General features: G+C 40.8%; 1 long non-coding RNA gene across 2 annotated transcripts in view; it reads right to left on the bottom strand.

Moving 5' to 3' along the window:
- Window positions 1-22,102, bottom strand: part of LOC135411361 (uncharacterized) — a 40,461-nt gene extending 18,359 nt beyond the window's left edge. For both annotated transcript variants that reach the window (XR_010429110.1, XR_010429111.1), the window contains exon 1: window positions 21,494-22,102. This is a non-coding gene — a long non-coding RNA (uncharacterized LOC135411361). The remainder of the gene's footprint in view (window positions 1-21,493) is intronic.
- Window positions 22,103-22,104: the final 2 nt, after the last annotated feature.

The following is a 22,104-nucleotide window of genomic DNA, read 5'->3' as shown; positions in this document are numbered from 1 at the left end:
GGAATCCAGTGAGGCATTAACTGCTTTAGCACCGTGCACTGAGGGGGCACAGAAAATAAAAAGTGACTAAAACAAGAGATTCCCCTCCCCATTCAAAACCCAAGGTGGGCCCATTTCTTGATGTCTTGACTTGTCAGTCCTGTCTCTGGATCTTTTCAGTAGTGGTCATGACTTTTTAATGGTTTTGTGTGATGAAAGCCTTTGACAAGAGCATGTGTCAACGAAAGTGCAGTGGTGAGCCATGGTTTTCATATATATGTTAACCAGCCTTTATAGCATTATGGAGCCTGGGTGACAGAAGAGTAATTCAGTTAAGCTGCAGCAAAGTACATGGATTCTGTACTATGCATCAGAAGGTGGAAGAGCATGGGACTGAAAGGCGAACAGCCAGAGAGCAGCCACTTCTGTGGCATCCCACAGCACATGGTTAATGTGGAAATGACGCTCTGTGAAACGTGTGGGACACACTGTCCTGGGGACAGTGCTGCTGGTACCGCTGCACTGGGAAAGCATGCCGTGAGGAAAAGCCTTTCCCGACAGACAAGTGTTTATGCACAACTTAATGTTGAAGTGAGAATTTGGGACAGCTTGGAGCACTAAAAACATCACGTTTCTGCTGCAGATAGCCAGATTTGCCCACAAGCAAAATATGCTCAGAGATATATACAAAGTGTATTTGCTTTTCCTCCCTTCCTCTGTCCTCTCCCCCTTCATATAAGACGAATCTCTAGCTGGTGTAAATCTGCCTCTGAATGAAACTCATGCCTCTAAACTCCTTATGAGTTGTTTTGAAAATGTGACTTAAGAAGTCCCAGTTTTCACCAAGATAACAGTCATCTTTTTTAGAAAATGACAATGGACTCAGTATCTGTCTACATTTGCAATCTCTAAGTAGAGCTACCAAATAAACGCAAGTATTCTGCTTTGTTATTTTTTTAGTTTAGTATTTTCTAGAGAGGCTTAAAAAGCATCATCTACTCTAACACGGAATCATAAAATAATATGAAATCAAACATTTCTGAATTGAGCCATGTATTTGATTTCTATTCCTAGGCTTCAATTAGAGTAACATAATTTGTAAAATGGTGAACAGGTAATCAAATTGCAATCAGCAAATCTTCTTAAAAAAAGAGAAAGAGAGAGAAAAGATTTAAACAACAAGCATTACAGATAGGAAAAGAAAAGTAAATTCACATCTATGGCCCCATGGGAAAATCTAGATGTAATCAGTTCAGGGTAAAATTTAATTAAAAGACTGAGCAATAGGATGGGGGACAAAATTCAGGTATATAGGAAATCTTTGAGAAATACTCCTGTGAGAACACAGTAAGATCATTATTATTCTGCTCATACAGTTGAATCATATCAGTAAGCAATCCGTATACACGCATTATCCCACTTGCAGGGAAAAAAATATATTCTCCCCCTACGCAAATAACTCCCAGCTTAGAGGGGTTAAAAGACCATAACAACTGCTTGATAGCATTCCAAATATTTCTGTGCCTATCCCCAAAATAGAAGCTGGTTTATCAGTTCTGCTTTATCTAATTCTTAACTGCTCACTGTCCTGCCACGTTGTTTTGGTTGAAAACAACCTACAAATTACAGTAACAAAAGAGAACAAGAAAGACAGTGGACACTCAAGGTTTTCTCTAACTAAAACCCAGTATTGAGCTCCCGGGAAATAAAACTGATCCAGTAAGGTACCTAATTCATTATTAAAGACCATTTTGTAACTCATAAGGAGCATTAAGTTAATGTACAGTACAAATAGCAAGTTATGTAAAACTGCATTAACATTATAGACCTATTATAATCAAAAGATTTTACAGCTCCCTTAAAAACCACTTGGGAAATGCTAGTCCTTGGAAGATGGTGTGAGGAAAAGACATAAAACATAACAAAAATGGAAAAGTGTCTGATGTAGTTCAAAAGCTGTTATATTTGATTTGAAAAGCATGCAAAAATTAAGCATAAAATGCCAAGAAATAAATTACTTAAATCCTTTGTTGCAAAGTTCAGATTATATACTGCTTTTATTTTTATTTTTCTGCCAGGACACTGAAGCACATGATGGTCCAGACACTCAGCCAGTGAGAATTTTACAAACCTGTGACTCAGCTCAGGTACTGGCACTGCACATGGGAATGCTGAGAGTGGACCAAAAAACACATAAACAGCTCTACATTAAGAGCATGTGGAACAGGAACAAAAGGCACCTGGCAGGTTGGTCAGATACCTCCAGCAATCTGGAAAGAGCACACAGCACCTTCGTGGCCATGCTACAAGTCCAGATGATGGCCAAGCAAAAAAATTTGGTGTTTCAAATTTTCACTTTAGCAGAGAACATTTTGTCAGTAGAGTAAATATGCATTTTGTCACTCATAGTAGCAAGAGTGAGAATATGCAGGAAGATTTTCACAAGACTGGTTCGTTCTGCCAACTGTGTGAGGTCATTCACAGTGTGCTACTCCTTGAGGTCTCTTTCAACACAGAAACAAGTACAGCCACTGGTCCCAGGCCTCTACAGTGTGGCGTTCTGTGGTCACTGCCCAAAATATAAATAGCTTCTATCCATCACTACCACTCCGTGCAGGCTATTAAATTCTCAGTAATCTTCCTGAGGAACTTCCCTGATCCTTCCATGGTATATCTGTGACTTTACAGAGGCCTTCAGGTCACACTGTAGCATACAGTTGCAGGAGGAGGGAATTTGTGGGTGAGAACTATCCCTGCCCACATCAGACCTGTTTTCCAGATAAGTGAAGAGTTGTCTAAAAAGTAACCACCAAGATTTTCAGATAAACTAAAAAATGAAACAAAAAAACAGCCCTAATTTCAAAACAGCTTCAGTGCTGTACACCTGTGATTCCTGCACACATACTGGAGGTCTGGACCTCTATGTTTAAAACTGGCATGTGCCCTTATTGTACAAGGACAGGTGATGGGCTGTAGGCAAACCTTGAGGCCAGGCAGTGAGAAAACCACTGTCAGAAGGAGGAAGTAAAAGTGGAAAACACGGAGAAATCTATCTCCCTAAACTCTCAGTGAATTTCATGCCATTGCTGTAACACTAGGAGGTAAAACATTTCAGGCAGAAATATAGATTTCTTAAGTTGAGAGCATTCCTTCAAAACTCTGTGTTATAAGCATAATGAAGAGTCTTCTGTTTGTGCTTTCTTGGCAGAGGTTTCCAACTTTCTGAAGGGAAATGAGAGAACTTGTAGAAGAGAGATGAAAAAGTCTCACATCGATAGATGGAAGGAAGACATTGTTCTGTTTTGTTAAAATGGCTTTTATAAAATGTTCATTGCCTATCAACTGATGTATTAATTATTGATAGGGGAAAATCAGCAGGCAGCACTGCACTCTGACTGAGGGTAGGCAAACATCCTGGCTTGTCACAACAAATGCAGAAAGTGCCTGATTCATAGGAAGCTGTCCCAAATGCAAAATCATTTTTAAGGTGAAATTTCTATATCAAAGGATGAAACTTGTAAAAATAAATCCTGTTCCTCTCTCAGTCCCACTTTCTCTGAGTAAATGCCTATACTAAAGGGCTTTTACTTGAGCTGAAATGGTGTATTGCACTAGCATGCTTTATAAACTCATATTCTAACTGCTAGGAAGACAAAAGTGAAATGTTAAAAGCACTTAAAAAAAATGGACATCAAAAACCCTAACACTAAACAAGGGTTCTAATATGAAGCAGAAGAAATACACATATAATGTAGATATATACAATATTTGCTGGAGGCTAGCTGGAATTATGGATGTGGTGGAAAAGCCACAGTCAGATTATGCTTAAAATCAGATTACTGTTCAATGTGTTGCAGGTTAAATTGTGTGTTACAGAAACCTCCTAGGATTTTAGGCCTAAATGAAAAAAATCATGACACCAGCTATATATAAGAAATTTTGCCAGTATAGCAAGAAGTTCAGCTGAAAAAAAAGTTGAAGTGTATGCTGTGTGTGAGCTGGATAATCAGTGCATATTGACCAAACCAAGATGTGTTTTGAAGTTCACTCCCAAAGACAACAATGGTGATGGTGTTTCTTCCAACCAAAAAAATCCTTCTATTGATTTTTTTCTTCTCTTTAAAGAAATCACATGCCTACCACATTTCAAAGGAAACTGTCCATCCTGCAAAAGCTCTTGTTTTTCTGCTGTTGCTTTTCCCTGAGTCTCAGTAGGGGTGCAGCTACACACTTAAAATGTGCATATAGCAGGCCAGCACATTGCTCACCCACTGTACAGTCAAAATCCCAGCAGGGAAGCAGGCAGGCTGGCCTTACTGCTAACAGCAATTGCAGAATAACAGATTCTGAAGTGCTAATGAAAGACCTGCTGAAGAAACTGAAGAACATTTCAGACACTGTTAGAAAGCTATCTGTAATCAGATGTATAATTACACATCAGGGTTCACTTAAGAAATCCTACCTAAACTTCTGACCTTCCTGTCCTTGCCTTCACCCTAAAATGTTTCTTTCTTCCTTTCCCTTTTCTTCTTCTACATGAACTGTGCTCTTGGCCAAGATTTACTCCTGACCTATTTTTCCACTGTTACTCTTGCAGTTCTTGTCAAGAAACTTGGCAGAACCAAAAGGCTTAGTAGCAAGGCAGCAAAGTCCTCTAATGAGTTACATCATTGAGCAAACCTTCACTAGCCTCATCCTGCCCTTGTTTCAATTTCTTTGTTATTCAGGTCAGGAGCAAGCTCTCAAAGAAAGAAGCCTGATCTCCCTCATGGAGCAAAGACTCCAGAGCTAAGGTCTTGAATTTAACCAGAATAGCAGTCCATGGAGGACCCTAGGAGCAAGCAAGGACATTTTTAACTTTCACAAAAGAAACCAAAGTTACTTGTCTCATTTGCAGACTTATAGCTTTGAGCAGAAATGTCTGATTTGGGGTACCACTCTTAGAAGCTGATAACATGACAAAACCTAACAATAAATGCAAAGATACAAATACAGTCAAGGACAAGAAAAAAAAGGCAATGTGGTTAACTTGGATATCACACTTGTCCAAAGAAACAAACAAAGGAAGTGACAAAAAAATGAGTAGTTTTGTGTTTCCTTCTACTCTTTTACTTTTTGCATCTGGCAGAACTTTGTTGCTGTTCACTCTGTCAACGCTCAGCTGTTCTCCATCCCTGCAAGATAACCCATACATCAGGTGCCCATGTGTACATACAGCTCCCCCAGGGTTCTGACAGGTCTGTACACCAGCACAGAGAGGTACCCCATCAGCCAGCAGGCAAGATTTGCAACATGATTAATATGTTTCGCCCTTGATGAAATGGTCCTTTACAAAGCTCCACTGACCTCTACCATTCCTAACTAACAAAGGAGGGACGAAAACCTAAGAAACTGAAAGGAATTTTAACAAGAGAAGTCAGTGCATGCTCTTTTTTTACACTGTGTTATATAAGACATGGAAATCTTTTGCAACTTAAAAAGTAGCTAGACAAGGATCATAACCAACACCAACACTCCTCACACGGGGAAGCTTCAATTCTAGATCCAGACTTCATCTCTAGCCTTCACACCTCCCATTACAGCATCAGGGCTCCAGAAGGTACAATCACTTCCACAATATAAAGGAAAGTTTTGGGTTTCTGGGCAAAGTTGATATTTCCACCCTCCCTAGTATTCTTGCTAGGTTACAACGATAAGTACTGTTTAGGAAAGAGAAGTCCTTTATTATGAACAGTACAGCATACTTTATTTTCTTCAAGCAAACACAGAGTATGTGAAAGTGGTTGGAATTATTGCTTCAAAAGTTAAAGTATATTTTCATCCACAGTACAAGTAGAGTCACTGACACCATGAACTGCATTTGGTGCCTAAATTATACTAATATACATCTCGACCTGATTCAAAGAAACTTCTGCCAATCTGAAAAGCACTTTTATTACGGCCGGGGAATGCAAAGGGGCAGGTGTTCTCCCCAGTGCACTCCGCCGAGCCAAGAAATAACATAGCCTTTTATACAGTTTGAAAGTAGCAAGCTCAAAATTATCTTTACACACACTCCTTTTGCAGTCTTTCTTATCTAAATAGACACTTAGTTTTACCTCCTATTCTTACCATTATAGAGTAGTTACGTAAAGTTTTATCACTTCAAGCAGTTTCAGGTTCCCCACCCCTCTCTACGTGCTAAAAAGCCTTCCCCATTCTCTAAGCCTTTTATCTCAATTGCCCACAGTTCGGTCAGAGACTTTTAAGCAGTTTTACATTTTGCAAAGTCACACCTTCATAGCTAAATATCTAATATTTTATTTCATTCTCTATTTCAATTCCCCCCTTTTCTTTTAACTAATGCAAATTCTTTTGCATCACTTTTTGTACAGTCCAGAGCACGTGTACTTGTTGTACTATAGTTCTTATTTTCCACCACATCCATAGATTGACGATTGTAAGGAGGAGAGCTGCCAGCATCAAAACCAAGATCGGGTGAATCAGGAAGTTAAATAGCTGAGCTACCGTGGGTGAATGTCTATTGGTTAATCCCAAAAACATGCTCCACCAATGATGTTCTCCAGTTTTTGTCACTTCTGTAATGATGTTTTTTATCTCTGTTGTGTCGTGTTTCACTTGCCACAGCATGCGACGTGAAGTAGCATTTACCTTTTCCATCATTTGTTCAATATCCGGATGATAGAGCATTTTCTGGAGGATATTAATGTCCATGCCTATTTGTAGTTTAGGCACTTCATGATATGACATATATCTATCCGAGATCAATTGCATGGTGGTCACAGGAGCAGTGTATTTAAAGTCACATCCTATTATTTTGGTAAAATTGCAAACACAGAAGTTAGTAGCATTAGTTAGTTCTTTACAATTATCAATTGTTATACTTGTGCAAGGTGTCCTGATGCAGGCACATCCTTTACCTACATAATACACTTGGGACTGTGCCTGTGTATTTGGGAACATTTCAAACGTACATACACTGTCTTCTGTATCTAAACATAAATCCTCCTTCTCTATTACAGCATTTTCACACACATATCCTAGTTGTTCCCTAGGTATACAGGCCTTCGTGTTGACAGTTTGCCACCTCCCCGTGTCCTTGTCATAGCTTGCCCAGACATTATGCCCTATAGGTCTAACTACAATGTCCCGGTGTATTGCTCCTAATGCTAAGACAGGAAATATGGTCTGTTCTTTTGCCTCACGGATGGTAAGACCATATGCCTCTATTTGTTCCTGCTCTGTGTTATATGTGAAGTTCACTAACTGCCACCATGCCTGATGTTCTTTTTCAAATTTACTTGTGGTGTCTTGTCTGGATATGATCTCTCTTATCTCTTGAGGTAAAATTCCTGAGGTTCCTTCTCTTATAATTCCTGCCGATACAGATTGTATCCATTGCTGAGTTTGGATACACTGTATTGCTACTGAGACATCTTTTTGTAATTTTCCAAAGACATTAGTCACAACCTGAAAGTCTTTAGATGTGTGTTCAGTTAACAAGATCATCAAATCTGTAGTAAAAGATTCTGTTTCAGCTATAGTCATTAATGATGATCTGAGTGGTACTTCCATATAACATTTCAAAAGGGCTCAGCCCTTCTTTAGTTTTAGGTTTGACCCTTATTCGCAATAAGGCCAGAGGTAATGCTTGGTACCAATGTAGGTTTACTTCTTGACAGATTTTTGCCAATTGTTGTTTTATCAAATGATTCATTTTCTCCACCTGACCACTTGCTTGTGGTCGATATGGAGTGTGTAATTGCCAATTGATTTGCAGGATGCTGCTAATTCTTTGTATTACTTTAGCTACAAAATGTGGTCCTCTGTCCAAGGAGATGATGTCAGGTACTCCAAACCTGGGGATAATTTCATTAAGTAGTACCTTGACAACTTCTCGAGCCTTATTGCTTCGAGTCGGGAAAGCCTCTGGCCAATTTGAGAAAGTATCTGTCAAAACCAACAGGTATCTGTAGCCTCCTTTCCTAGGCAACTCAGAGAAATCTATCTGCAAGTGTTGCCCTGGGAGATTACCTTTGCCAATTGTCCCTATCTCGATTTTATTGGTTGTGTGAGGATTATTTTGAAGGCAGGTCTTGCATTGTTTAGTAACCTGGATTATTGTAGTGTATAAATTTCGTCCTATAATTTGTTTCCTTAGATATTTGTGTAATGCATCTGCCCCCCAATGAGTTTTGTTATGTTCTGCCTGTACAACTTTCCACAGTACTCTTTCAGGTACCACTATTTGTCCTGTTTCTAAGTAGTACATGTTACCTTTGCGTTGAGCTTGCTGATCTTTTATTAATTTTAAGTCCTCCTTTGAATATGATACATTAGAGCTTACCTCTATAATTTTACCATCAGGAATTAGGGAGGCAAGTTCTACCTGGCCGTTTTCTGCTGCCTTTTTCGCCTCTCGATCTGCCAATCGATTGCCTTTTTCTTGGTCAAGCCTTTTTGATGTCCTCTACAATGCATAATAGCAAGCCTTTTCGGTAACTGGACAGCTTCAAGTAATTTTAAGATTTCTTCTGCGTGCTTTATCTGTTTTCCTTGTGATGTGAGTAACTCTCTTTCTTTCCACACTGCTCCATGAGAATGAACTACTCTGAAGGCATACTTTGAGTCCATCCAAATATTAATGTCCTTTCTTTTTTTTCTTTCAATGCATAACCAGCTTTGTGGATTCCATCTTTCATATAGCTGCTTCCGTCCGTGAACCACATTTCTGCCTCAGGCAGTGGTGTATCTTTCAAGTCCGGTCAGCTGAAATATGTTGCTTCAATAGTTTCAATGCAATCATGATACACCGGTCTCTCTGTGGTTGTTGAACTTGATAAGAATATTGCTGGATTTATGATGTTAGTGGTGACGATTTCAACATCATCTTGTTCTACTAGAGTGGCCTGGTATTTGAGAAACCTGGAGGGCGAGAGCCAGTGACTGCCTTTCTGTTCGAGCACTGCTGAAACCACGTGTGACACTAGAACAGTCATTTTCTGTCCCATTGTGAGCTCTCAGGCTTCTTGTATGTTCAGTACTACTGCAGCTACGGCCCTCAGGCATCCTGGCCATCCTTTGCTCACTTCATCTAACTGTTTAGAGAAGTATGCCACTGCTCGGCAATATTGTCTGACCTGCTGGGCCAGGACCCCCAGTGCAATTCCCTGCCTTTCATGCGAAAAGAGCAAAAAAAAAAAAAGCTTAGTTACATCTGGGAGGCCCATTGCAGGTGCCTGCATCAGTTCTTTCTTAAGTCAATGGAAGGTTTGTTTAGCTTCTCCAGTCCATGTTAATTGTTGATCTCCATCTTGTAGAATTTGGTATAGAGGTTTGACTATTAGTCCATATTTGTAGATCCAAAGCCTGCACCAGCCAGTCATTCCAAAAATGTGCAACGTTCTTTTTGGAGTCTGGGGCAAAGGTATTTTACAGATGGCTTCTTTTCTTTCTGGCCCATGTCGATGTTGTCTTCCTGAGATTTCTACATATTGCAAGAGGACTCCGCTGTCTGAAGGTACAGTCTATTCTTCAAGATCTTTGGCAAACTGATCTCCAAAAATTGTTGGATTATTTTATATCCTTGTGGGAGAACAATCTATGTAAACTGTGCTCGTCTTCCTGTATCCGGGCTTTCTCATTCAAAGGCAAAAAATTTTTTGATTTTTAGGGTCCAAAGGCAAGCAGAAAAAGGCATCTTTTAAATCTAAAACAGAAAACCAGACATATTCATTTTTTGTTTAGTTAGAAGTGTATATGGGTTAGCTACCACTGGGTGGAGCTCTTCAAAATAGGTGTGTTGAATTCTGATTTACATTCAATTAATTCTTACCGGCCGTGTCCCAGGTTTTAATCTTACTGTTACAGGTTGAGCGTGTCTGGCCCTTCCTGGGGTCCTGTCAGCCCAGACCCCCGGGTAGATCTGGTCATAGATTGCTGGTGGTACTTCTCCCGATATCTGTGGCTGGATTAGAGCAAGACTTAAAATTTCGATTAATTCATTTTCTTTTACTTTAAGTTGCATATCTCCATTGTTGAACCTAATTTCTGCATTTAGTTTTTCTAATAGATCCCTTCCCAAAAGTGATTTAGGTGCATGAGGCATATATAGGAATTTATGTATACCTAAAGTCTTACCTAATTTAAAACTTAGTGGTTTCATAGAAGATACTTTTTCAACTTGACCAGTGGCTCCTATCACATTCAAAGATACATCGTCCATGAGGTTTAATTCCTGATTTAACACAGAAAATGTTGCTCCAGTGTCTACTAAAAATTCTATTTTATGTTTATTTTTCCCCAGTTCCATTATAACCAAGGGATCCCTGGGGGCAAAACCCCTCAGTCCCCTTTAATCCTGGTCCAATTCTGCCATTAAAATAGGTTTTTGCTCCCTTTGAGGGCATTCTCTTTTCCAATGTCCTTCTTCTTTACAAAATGCACATTGGTTTGGTCTCAATTTCTGCTGGTTACCACTTCCAGGGTGCCATCCAGGTCTCTTAGAGCGATGTTCTCTTTTACCCAGGGCGGCGATGGTTGCCTTTGTGATAGCTTTACTTAATTTCTGTCTTTCTACCCCAACTGGGTCATCTTTATATTTACGAGCAATATCCTTCCAATTTTCTAAATCTCCCATATAGAAATTAACTTTAAGTTTTATAGGCCCCTGCGGTCCTGCAGCCTCTCTTAAAGGGGCTTGTGTAGTTCGCCTGGCCTCTGTGTATGGGGAGACAGATTTTGCTCTCGTTTTACTGCGTGTCCACTTGCTCAGGGGAGATAAGTAAGGAATTTCCCTTCTTCCCCTTTCTCCGTTTCTTTCCCTCCCCTGCTGTCTTGAAGATGTGGACAATTTACTGTTTGGTCTTGAGGGGGGGGCAGGAGCCCTTCCTTCGGCTATTTCATTTGCCCTTTCTCCAAAGGGACTTACATAATCCTTAATTCTACTTTCTAACTCCTTGTTGGTATATTTCAAACATCTCTGTCCTATTGAACAGTTTGAACAACATCTTTTGAGTTCTCTTATATCTTGTTTTACATTCTCTTTCTCTAATGTTAGAACAAACAGGTCTCATGGGGCTAAATTAATGCCACACTCCCTCTGCCATTCTGGGTGTTCCCTCAAGCAAAAGAACATATTAGCATAGACCACTTCATTCCATCTTCCATGCCTTCGCAAAAACAACATTAACTGCAGTAAAATATTATAGTCTAATGATCCGTGCTTTGGCCACTTTGCTCCTTCCTCTAGTTTATAGAGGGGCCACCATTCTGAACAATATTTGATTAGAGTTTTCTTGTTAGTAATCTCACCCTGAGATTCCCCAATTTCTTTCCAGTGTGTTAAAACACATCCTAATGGACTTTTATCAACCTTTTGTTTTCCTTGCCAGTTTCCCATTTTTAGCTTTTGCTTTGGCCTGTTTCTAGTCGTGCCCTTTGCACAGATGTAAACTCGTGGTTATCTGCAAATTTCAGTTATATACTTTCAACACACACCACACACACACCACACCAGCTTTGAGGCAGGAAAGTTCTGAGTTAGCCCTGTTAGCTTGTTCAAGTATCTCCTGTCTGGTAGCAATCCTCAGTCTGGCAATAAAAAACTCCTTTCTTAGGTGTTCACAAAATAGTCACACTCCACACTTACTGATACAAGGTAACAATCTCACAATCTAAGTATTAATGAGAAAAGAACCACCCTTTTTTTTTTTTTTTTTTAACCTTATTTTACCTGCATATTTTGTTACTCTCTCTTAGATACTGTATAAAACCGTATCTAAACTTAACCATTCCAATGTTAAGATCTCCTAATGCCACTCTTACCCCTAACACGCCAAAATTGCCAACATTTAACACAGATTACAAGTATAAGGTGAACAATTTTACAAATTGAGCAAAGATATGGGTTTGCACTTTCAGAGGTTGTCAGCCCTGGAGTTTGTGGCATCTGCAAGCGGCCAGCAAACTTCCTGGCTTAATTCCTGCAAACAATGAGTGTTAAGGTTCCGCCTAAAACCATAAAACCACAAAACCACTATCTCCTGTAAACACACGAAGGTAGTCCTTTTGCCATGATTAGGAGAAAAACAGTAACATATATGAAAACAAATATAATTACCCAATATTTGCTTACTTAACATACAACAGTAATTTCATGACATAAGAGACAGTACTCACAGACAAAACAATACAATTCAGCAAACACATGGAACACAGACAGATGGTTTAAAACAAACTCAGATATATTACCAAACTTATAATAATCGCAATTCCAAAGCCAAGTCCCAAATCTAGCCGCAGTGGTAAACCCAAAAACATCTGTCACAAAAAAACCTATACCACCCTCTAATGGGACTGTTAACCCATATTCAGAAGGATGCAGCCCTCTGCCCAAAATTCCTCTTTTTGGTATAGCTTCGGTGAGACTCTAACTCACAATCAAAGCCATATGCATCCTCCTGGTAGGACTCGAACCTACTATTAAAAGGGTGTTGCTCTTGTTAGCTGCTAGCAAGCCCAGAGCCCTAAAAACCAGCGTACGACTTACGGTTTCCTTCCCAAAACCCTAGGGAAAAATAAAAGAGTGCTTTAAAATTTGTATACTTGTGTTTTAGAATTTGTATACCTGTGCACAGGGTCTTCATCTACTCCCGTGGTGATCCAGCGGAGCCCGGGGAGCCTCACCGGAGTAACGTCCCGGGGCGCGCAGAGGGTCCCCGGTTCCGGAGGGTCCTCACCGGCGAGCAGAGATTAGTCCCATCTGGGTCGCCATATTGATTCAAAGAAACTTCTGCCAATCTGAAAAGCACTTTTATTACGGCCGGGGAATGCAAAGGGGCAGGTGTTCTCCCCAGTGCACTCCGCCGAGCCAAGAAATAACATAGCCTTTTATACAGTTTGAAAGTAGCAAGCTCAAAATTATCTTTACACACACTCCTTTTGCAGTCTTTCTTATCTAAATAGACACTTAGTTTTACCTCCTATTCTTACCATTATAGAGTAGTTACGTAAAGTTTTATCACTTCAAGCAGTTTCAGGTTCCCCACCCCTCTCTACGTGCTAAAAAGCCTTCCCCATTCTCTAAGCCTTTTATCTCAATTGCCCACAGTTCGGTCAGAGACTTTTAAGCAGTTTTACATTTTGCAAAGTCACACCTTCATAGCTAAATATCTAATATTTTATTTCATTCTCTATTTCAGACCCTGACACAAAGGGAGTACCTCTCAGTGACGCACAGAATTTTTGGCCAGCTTGGTCTATAATGATAATTTAGCTTGGTCTTCTGAACAGCACCAACAATGCTCATTCATCCTTTCAAGAATACCAGCTGAGGAACCAATTAATTTTTTTGTGGCAGCAGTGGCTGTTTGCAGAAGGCCACCTCTTGACTACTAACAACTTCAGAGCAGCAGCCCCCCTTCTCTGAGGCCAAGCCCTTCAAGTCCTGCTTTCTCTGGTGCCAAAACCAGCCTTTTGATCCCAGTGATGGAGCTACAGAGCCACACGTGAATCTGTGAACAACAGCTGAAAATCTCTGTAGGTAGTTACTGGTTCCCTGTGCGATCCAACATGTTAGTGACCAAAAATCATAATCAGCATGTTTTCTCTTAGCTGGCTTTAAGTACCTGCAAACTGTGACTCCCTGTTCTAGAAAGAACATATAATCACGGAGCTGTTAAGCTGATAGCCTTGCTTATTTAAGCTAATACTGTCTCCTTTTTGCCTGTGTGATTTCAGAGGAGTTTCTAACACACTTTACCCCATCTGCGCAACTATCCTGCCACAAATTATGTTGTTGATGTATCCTCCAGCTTGCAGATCAGATAAGATCATAGCATGTTGTTTAAAGATCTGCCTTTGTATATTATACAGCGACTGTGCCAACGAGCAGTACATTACAAAGCAAAGCCCTTGTTTATTAAAGGAAAAAATAACCCCCCACACTGGAGATCTTGTGTACATGGAAAACTATAGGAGCAAAATTAGAGCAGTACAGTTTAATAATTAAGGATATATTTGCAGGACTGACATTTTTCTTGAACTTTTTCCTGATCTCCTTTATCTTTTTTTTCACAGGGATTTAACATGTTGGATCAGTTAAGGGTGTAAACATGGTCACTGAGAGATGCAAGGTTCATCATGCTGCTCCTTGAGGTATCAGCATCCATCAGCTGCCTGTGCTTGTTCACATGCTCAGGGCTGAGCTAATCACCAGATTTGGAACAGGAGAGCAACCCCTTTCAGATTAGCTCCACAGAGACTGCTGGATTTTGTTTGTCTTTCTCTGCAGCATTGTGCAGGGTCCAGAAGCATCTGCAAATGTCACACAGCAAATCTCCTGCTAGCTGGGAGGACTTAGAAGTGCCCTTGATCTCTCCTGTTCTCCTCCTGTGACACAATTATTATGGCATTTGGTCTTCTAGCACAGACTTAGAGTCTGTTGAGAGAAGCCTGGAAATGTGCAGCATCCCAGAGTGAGATGAGCTACAGAGCACATTACTCTGCATCTGCAGCAAGGCTTTCTGCATTTTGAGAGGCACTGACTGGATGACTCAGGTGGTGTCATTCAGTCTTGTATCTTTAGTTCACCTGTGTACCTAATGCCTTGCTCTGGAATGACTGCCATGGAGGGAGCTATGCAGGTATTGCAATTTACCCACATATCTCTAGATATGCACATGACCACCCCTGACCTATTGGCTCTAGGTTCATTTATAGTGTGACAAGTGAAACAGAATCTGTCGGGGTTCATATCTTTTCATCTCTATGTTCAGTCTGAGTTTGGTCAGACAAGCACCACCTGCAATAACAGTACCATTTCAGGCTCCATCTCAAATTCCCAGTGTCCATGTGCTGAGCTTTGCTTTACACTCTAGTTGTGAAAAAGACTTTTAAATTAGTGTAAGAAAAATAAAGCAACTGACTGCTCTGTTTGCCTGCCAACCTTACCAAAAACTGAAGTGTAGAGATCAATGTCACCCCACTCAATTGCAGACATTTAAGCAAGCCAGCCAAACAAGTCTTCTTAGTTCCTGTAAAACTAACAGGCAACAAGAGGCTCCTCAGAGAGGGAGTCTGTTCATCTGAAGATCTGACACCTTTGGAAGAACCTCTCCCTGCAGCAGAAGGCTAATGTGGCTAGGTTGCCTCCACTAAGCAGGTTAAATGCAGGCCTTAGAGTGGAGATGAACAGGAAAGACATACAAATGGGAGGTGTAGAGAGTGAAATGAAAGCTGCTGCAAAGTTAACATCTGTTTTGTGCAGCAGGTTTCTCACACACAAATGTGAGGTACAGGTACAGGTGTAGCAGTTTGCTCACCCCTTGCTAAGAATCACACGCAGACGTGCCCTCTCTTGTGGGCTGTCCCATCACAGCCAGGCACTCTCATGCCATTTCGGGTCACAGCACCATCTGCTTGGTGCACTCAGCAGAATAAGCCTTTTTCCTATTTAAGATCAGCCTACAGAAACACAGCTGGGTTTTCAGAAAGTATTTTACTCCCACCTGCTTGCAATGATACAGATATCTTTCAACAGAAGTGAGAAAATATTGGGGGGAAGGAATCTTCCTCTGAGAATTTCCAGTGTTAAGGCCTTCATGAAAGATGTCATTATAAAGAAATGAATGAATGCATTTGTCAGCCTCTGGGAGGTTTCAGAGTGTCTTTTATTTTTATCTCTTCTTACCCCTTGAAGGAATTGAGAACTAATATTTGTGATGCCTGACTGAGGATATTAATGTTTTCAAAAAGCTCCTATTCCTTCCAGCACAGGAAACAGAGTAACCTGTTTGGGCTTTTTCACTGGTTTGTTTCTTGAAATGAAATTTTGGTGACTGTGTTTCCAGTAAGACGTGACTGCACAACCATCCAAACCTATTCCTGTCTATTTATCTGGTATTGAACCTTAACAAAACTGAATGATGTGTGATCAGCTAATACATGTCCAAAATACACTTATTTTTCTTTTCTTGAAGTATTTTTGCTATGCTATGCACTACTATTTAGTCTGAACTTACAGAGAGCCCAGAGACCACAAGTTCATGTAAAATCATATGTGTTTACTTAAGATAAAATGCTGAGCGGAGAGAAAAAGAAAAAAGAGAATGAAGAGGATGTTTTCAGAACAGAAAAATCTCATGGGTAACTGTCATATTGATACCAAACCCTCTGAGTGTAATGATGTGCTTTCCTGGAGCACAAATATTTTTATTTATAGTCAGCAGAGTGGGAAATCATTAGTCCAGTTACTGGTACATTCATGCCTTGGTACAAGTGTCCGCAAATATAAGAAGGCTTTTTGAAAAACCATCACCCCCTACTGCAAGACTAGATGAGACTTGTCTAAAAGTCTGTTGATGTTGCATTTGATGAAGTAGATAGGTCACTGCTGAGCACACATTATTACCTTGCCAGAGGGTGAGTGTATTGTCAGAGTGACACTTCTAGCCTCCATTGGCCCGAGCAGCAAATGATCACAGTGGAAATTGAGACCGGAGATCCCATCAAAAAGAGATGTCAAAGAGCTCGCTTCATAAGGTTATATTAAGGAGCAAAGATTTCATATATATTTTCATTCATCGTGTTCCAAATTTCACTCTTCACAACATGAAACCATTACCAGCCCAGTCACACGTTCACTGTCTCAAGACTTACCATCAAGAAGAGGACAAGTCACTGCATCTCTGAGTGACCTAGCACAGAAATAGGGCAGGCTTGCATTTTCAGAACTTTTTTTCATGATTATTTCCCCTGCAAAATTAAAATAAGTAATTTAAAGGCAAATTTGAATTAGCATAGTGAGGAGAGTTTATTATTTATGAGATGGAAATCAGGATCTTGGATGACTGAACTCATTAAAGACCCTTTGGAATAGTTCCCATCTATTTCTTCCATGGTACCCTCACAACAAATAATTCACACAGTAATTAATGCCATGTCTTTCCAAACAATACGTGCTTCCGACAGGAACTGTTCAAATAGGAAGTGCAAGAAACTGCACTAAAATAACAATAAGCTTAAAATATATACCCGCGAAACCAGGAAACTTTGTGTTAGGGCAATCACAGATGCTTCAGCTGAACTTACTTGGCCAAAGACATCCCTGAATCAGCTCACTAAAGGTCAGTGGAGTTAGCAACAAGGAAGTTTGGCCAGCCAGGCCTCTGCAACGGTACAGCTCTCATCTGACCATGTGTCAGGGGCTTACACGTGTCTTCCTGCCCATGCAGAATACATGGTGTAGCACAAGAGAAACAAGCCTATTTTCCTCCCTAGCTGTAGCCCACAGGGCTCTTCGCACTGCAGTGAATTAAATGTTTTTTCAGCACCATGATTACCTGTGAAAAGTTCCTACAGGCACAGCTACGCTCTGCAATGGAGTGCAGCGCTGGGATCCCCCAGACAGCGCCAGCCAAGGAACCAGCAGCAGGACAGTTGTGTCAGCACAGTGCCATGCCTGGACTGGCCCTCTCAAGAGCCAGGGAGATAATTAGCTCAGACAGGATGCCACATTTTCAGGGCCTAACAGCCCTGTGTGGCAACACGGGGAACCTTGTAGAGGCACTGGCCTCTCAGTGCTCCCTTGTGCTGCAGTGCCCACCTCTGAAATGTGGGAAAGAGCTGGTCGGGTCTTGCCATAAGGAATTGCTCACTTCCAGCTGCTCTTCACTGCTTGTGAAGGGCTGGTGGTCTCACTCTGGGCTGTGGTACTGCATTTCAGAGGCAAGCAAACCATCCGGATGATAGCCACTTGCCATCACTTTCCAGGGAAGGGGCCTGCAGGGCTGGCAGGAGTGCTGCAAATCAGATGTTTATTCCCTTCCAGGGAGTGCTTATCCACTCAGCATCTTTGTGAAAATTGGTCATGTCTTATGAGAGGAATTCAGGCACAGAAATCTTCCCAAGGAAATCTATGTCAAAAGAGAGAGTTGAAGCTAGATCTCCAGATTCCCACATTTATCATCCTAAAATACAGTTTATTCTTTCCTTCTAATCACTCCAGCCATGTAACAGGCCATGATTTTGTCCTTTCCCCATATATTCAAGTGTCACATCACAGCCACCACCATGGTAAGTCAACAAGTTATAGACATTAGCAGGACACCAGTGGGAAGTACACCATGCTTGCTGCCTGGCAGAACAAGAGTAAGGACAGAAGCTTGAAGGGATAAAGCATGAAAGAGGGACATCACTGTTGAGATCCCAGGAACACAGCTGTTAACCAAGAAGAGGACCTCAACTTTTGAGTGGAAATTCCACTGCCAGGCAAATCAGGCATTCATTAGAGAGCCATCTCTCTCCCAGTCTGCCTTACTGAACCATGGGACTTCAACCACGTCTCCCTGGAAAACAAGAAGGCACATGAAAAATACAGGGCTAATTGATGCTTCTTTTTGCAGCCTCAACAAGCAGGTTCATACCTCCAGTTCACTAAGTGGAATAGAAATTTTCTGTCTCCTTTATACTGGGCAAAGGCACTTGGCTATCACTCAGCCTCGTGCACATCCAGTGAGGAGGATCTGGTCCAGCTCTGAATAGCAACATTCCTGGCTCTTTTGTTTTGCTCTCTCTAAAGGAGAGCTCTCAAAACAGTCAAATTAGTTTTAATTTGTTTTTAAAGGGAAAAAGAGAAACAGCATAAAGGTTGAAAGTGGGCACTGAACAAAACAGCTGTACTGAAAAAAAAACCTCTGAAAAAACATACTTTACAATGGTAATTATGACAGATTAAACAATGGGTGTCATCAGTGTGATGGTACAATGCACACAACACTAGCTGTTTCCTACTCAAATATTTGCAGACATCTTCAATTTTTATTTTAATGAAATCTCATCTAACTATTGAATTGACTTTAAGAACCATCCTGAGGCTCACGAGAGCCTTCATTGTCAGAAGCTCTGTCAGATATTTGAACTGCAATTTGCCCCCAATGGTTCCCAGCTTGAACTAGAGGAATGCTGTAAACATAGCCTTTTAGGAGATGATGAGTCTGAAAAATCACTGCCTAGAGAAAGAATGTCTGTGACAGGGGCCAAGGATCCCTCCTGCTCTGCAGTTAAAACAGGAATTGTAAGGATCCCTATACCTTGATGAAAACTTCTGCTGCAGGTTTTGTCTGCTTCTCAAACCTATACAGGCATATGTGCTGTTGTGTGATTAAGCTGTCCTCTTTGGATGGCTAAGCACCTGGAATCCTTTCCTCATTCAGTATATATGTGCATGACAAGTACAGGCTGCAACCGTGGAGCCAAAGAAAATAAATCTATTACTTTTGAGAACTTTTGAGAGCTCCACAGCTATTGGATGGGGAGTAACACAATTTAAACAATGACACATTAATTAATGATAAATGACAGCGTGTGAACACGTGGGATTTCCATTAATACCAAATGAGTTCATGATGGTTTACATAAAACAAAAAACTGAAAGAAAAGCCTCCATGTGCTCATGACACCTAGTTATTTAAGGAAACTGGCTTTGCACGTTGTTGGGTATTATGCAAAGAAAATTCAATGAGCTGAATCCTGAGATTGACCCTGCACTATTGTTTTAAGCAAAATCATCTATTGCCTTTAATAAGAACTTTTTTAAATAAAGGAAATCACCCCATATGTGACCCTTATGGATATGTCTCATTATTATGTTCAATACAGTTGTCTGAGCTCCTGTATTTGTGACATCCTGCTTCCTGTTGGGTCTCACAGTATCATTCTCTCTCAGGTATTTGCCAGATTTTTCCATGTTTCTTTTAGGTGTCTACTTGGACCGAGTTTCACTGGATCTAAGAAAGATGATGATGACAGCTCAGTACAGAAGGAGAAGCTGTGTTTTGCCGCAGTCCCATTAATCCTTGAAGAAATTTGGAATCAGAAGACAAGCTGGCACAGGTTATATTTTTAAGCTGGCTGTGAAAGCCACAGATTCACATGCATCTTGAAGGCCAACAATTTCCCCCACCCCTCCAGGAGGTAATGAGAAAACAGCCCTGTGTGCCACCCCTGCTGACTTTGTAGACGTAGTTCAGCCACAAGCCGTAACTCTCAGCACTCTGAAAAAATAAAATACTATGGACAGCAATGAAATTTTGTTTGCCACATGTCTGCCAAATGGAGAAGCGCCACATTACTAGGCAAAGAATGTTTATTTTAACAGTCCCAAAGTCTGCTAAAGATAGTAGAGAATGAAAATAAACGTGAGAGCTATCACATTGAAGTAAGAGGAGTTAACAAGCATCTTTATGGTGGCAACATGGAGGAATTTTGGAGCTGTATGTCTGAGTAGGTTCTGTACCAGCTGCTCTGACCACCCAACTGATGGGGCAGTTTGTGGATAGGAGGGTACACCCTGAGAAACAGGAAAAAAGCACAGTACCCTTCATTTTGATAGATATCAAAATGCCTATGCCAATAATACCATTGCAACTGTTCCTAGACTGCTCCATACATCACTAGATCTGCGTCAGCTCGAAATTAAGGATCATAAAGTAGAATCTGAACACAGGAAACAGCAAAGTTCCCTGCAAAATTCTGCACAATATACAGAAACAGATGTAAACAGTAATTTCTGAATAGATTTAGGTTTCTTATTTGACTTTATTCCTTTTCAAAACCTTTTCTAGAGTATTCAAGACAGAAATCTAAATATATTGCAAAAACCCTCAAATGCCTTGCCTCTGTATTTCATAAATTTTCATTTTTTTCTGAACTGAGTTATCGAAGGCTGTCACGCTAATTCCTGAATTTCTTCCTGTTTATTGCCTTTTCACAAGTGGCTGACTCAACAGACAACTGAGAAAAGACTAAATAAGTTTTCTCTGGGTGGCATTTTAAGCTGGAGTATTTTAAGAACTGCTATTATGTTGCAGCTGAATATTCCAACAGACTGTCTGACTCCTTTCTGAATCAGAGTGCCATCAGGCCAAATATTTGCACAAATTCCAAGCATCGCCCTGCACATTCTTCACAGAGAAGAGCAATTTTATATCCAGGTGAACAACAGCTCTTTACTCCAGCATTTGAGCTGTAAAAAATGCAATCTTTAGAATGACACCAGAATAAATAGATTTAATTGTGAATCCAGAAAAATCCATGTTTTTCCAAGATCTTTTTTTTTTGTCATACTTCATCTATAAACAGGCATGCAACTGTACAGACATATCTCTTTGTGTTGAGACATTGATAAATCTGAAATTGTACAGGAATTAAGGGAGGAAAAAAGCCATTTCAGAGCCTTCAAAAGATAGATTTAAACCAAAGTTGCTGAGTTGCTGCTAATGATACCAATTGTCTGGGTCGGGATTTTTTGAGACAAAATGTTAGTACTTCAAGGTACGAACAAAGTCAGTGAAAGACTTCACTGAATCAGCAAAATTCCTGTCTTCCAGTCTTTGAAAAAAAAAAAAAAAGGCAAGAAAATTTGAAGTCTATTTCTAAGAAAGGAAGACTGAGAAGGATCAGAGCTATTTTAAAAAGAATACTAAATGTAACTAATGGAGATCCAAATACATACCTGTGGTATTTGGGGTGGTAGCAGGTAACAAAACATGGCTCCAAAACCCTGCCTCTGCACCATGCGTGTTTCCTAAATTAGTCTTCTGTTATATGCAACCTAAGGAAGTCTTATCACAAGTCTCCTTTAAATGGTGGCTAGTAGAAACCAGGATTGTTGGAAAGTAAAACGCTTTTTTAATTTCCGAGTTGCAACCGAAAACCAAAATGTTGGGTTTTGTTTTGAAAAGAAATATACTCCCATGACCAGGGCATAGTCTTAATTGTGCCACGGAGGTTTAGGTGGGACATTAGGAAGAATTTCTTCACAGAAGGGGTGATTAGACGTTGGAATGGGCTGCCCAGGGGGTGGCTGAGTCACCGTCCCTGGAGGTGTTTAAGGAAAGACTGGACGTGGCACTGAGTGCCATGGTCTAAGTGACTTAGTGGTGTTCGGTCACAGGTTGGACTCGATGATCTCAATGGTCTCCCCCTGCGCTGCGGGGTGACGAGGGGGTGGGCGCCCACGGCACAGCCCGCGCCTCCCGCGATGCGCCGGACAGGGAGCGGGGACGGAGAACAACCGCCCGCGAGGGCTGAGCGCCCGCGGCGCAACTCTCGCGAGAGAACGAC

This window comes from Pseudopipra pipra, chromosome 3, assembly GCF_036250125.1.
Source record: "Pseudopipra pipra isolate bDixPip1 chromosome 3, bDixPip1.hap1, whole genome shotgun sequence".
Classification (NCBI taxonomy): Eukaryota; Metazoa; Chordata; class Aves; order Passeriformes; family Pipridae; genus Pseudopipra; species Pseudopipra pipra.
Note: the sequence above shows the minus strand (reverse complement) of the source record. Positions and strands in the feature narration are given on the sequence as shown.